This window comes from Echinococcus granulosus (genome assembly GCF_000524195.1).
Source record: "Echinococcus granulosus chromosome Unknown EG_S00037, whole genome shotgun sequence".
In the NCBI taxonomy this organism is placed as follows: domain Eukaryota; kingdom Metazoa; phylum Platyhelminthes; class Cestoda; order Cyclophyllidea; family Taeniidae; genus Echinococcus; species Echinococcus granulosus.
In genome coordinates, this window is record NW_020170417.1 from 161158 (window position 1) to 162792 (window position 1635).

Below are 1635 nucleotides of genomic sequence, written 5' to 3' on the forward strand. Positions count from 1 at the left end.
GTACAATGGCTGTAATGCTTGTCTAAATAGACATTTCAGAGAGGAAGCGGCCAGTCGACTCGGGCCTCGTGATTGAAGAGAGGCTAACATCTCCCAAACCAGAGCGAAGCTCTGTGTCCAAGTACCCCTAAATTTGCATCTATTCCTATTTACGCCAAGCAATAAATACACTCGAATCCAATCAGACTCCTCGTTCTAAGGGCATGAAAGCCAGGAAAGAGGAGGTAAACGAGGACCGTACTACAATGACCAAGACACAATGTGACCATTTAAAGAAACCGACATTTAAACAAAAAACACGTATTACAATAGTACGATGGCTAACCACAAAGAATGCGATGTTATTGCAAAAAGAAATTTGCCGCATACGTGTAAATAAAGCACGATATAAAGATGACACAAGATACCCTTTTAACCTTGTTAACGAACCTACGATTAATTGTAGGGAAAAGTTCAATCAAATGACGATAGTTCAAAGTCAACAAATTGCATCAAATTTATCTGGACATGAAAGAAACAAAGCAAGTTATTGGCAGCTAGTTGAGAACTGCAATGTCGCAATGCTGAGAAACATAACGTTTAAAAGTGTTGTTTTATTGTGCGGAGCATGTTTTACTGATAAAACTTATGAGCGGTTTATATTAATATTTGCTTCCACGTGAGGGTAAGTGGGATTTCCGTGTTCCATAATTGTGATGTTCGCCGTTCGCTTGCAGATTAATTGTACAGGTCAATGTATATGTGATAGATTAGTGTACTCAGCTAGGACATCCCATGACTTTATTTCCGCAAGTTACTGCACCTTCTGTAATAGGGAGTTCATTTATGCTGCTTTGGGACAAGTCACTTCTTTGAAACAATCTAAGTAGTTGTAAGTGAAGAGGTGAATTACGGTCCTCAAATTTTAAGGGTCGTTTTGTGACGTGTTGTTGTAGGTAAGCCTGGAAAATTATTAACATATCCTACTTCTAGCTCCAGTTGTAGAATTGGGTAAAGCTAAATCAAAAGAAACGAAGACTGCCACTTCTCAGTCAGGAACAGTAAAAAAATACTCTTGAAATCGAGGATATCAGCATGGATACTGTTAAATTACAAAAAAAAGTCGTGGACATCAGTGTGCGTACTACAACTCGGAACAAAAGGCAGCTAGACGTAGCAAAGAAGCAAGGGGACGACGACCCGACGGGCTTCAGCTCTGAGGATGAACCATTGGAAAAAAGGCCTATGTTACCAACAGCAAAGAGGAATGTCGTCACACGGGCTAAAATACCTACTAGTGTGACCGCAAAGGAAGGTGCGATTAAACAAAAGAAACTAGTTGTAAAAGATTCTACCGTAAAAAACGAACTGAGGAGAAAGAGATCGACTAGACCATCAGAAAAGAAGCCTGTTAGTGAAGCCAAAGGAAATAACATGAGCGACTCATCAGAATTCACGTCAGAGGAAGAACCTCCAGCAAAGAAGTTGGCTCTTGTGGATGCGAACAGGAGCATTGTCATTTCTAAAAAACAGGGAAGTGGGAGTCTTAATAAAAGTAGTGTGAAAGAGGAAAAGCAAGCTCGAATATTAGCTAAACTTTCCGTGATGGAACCCTTGGAAAAGAAAAAGAAGCAGGAGAATAGTGAGTCTTCGGAG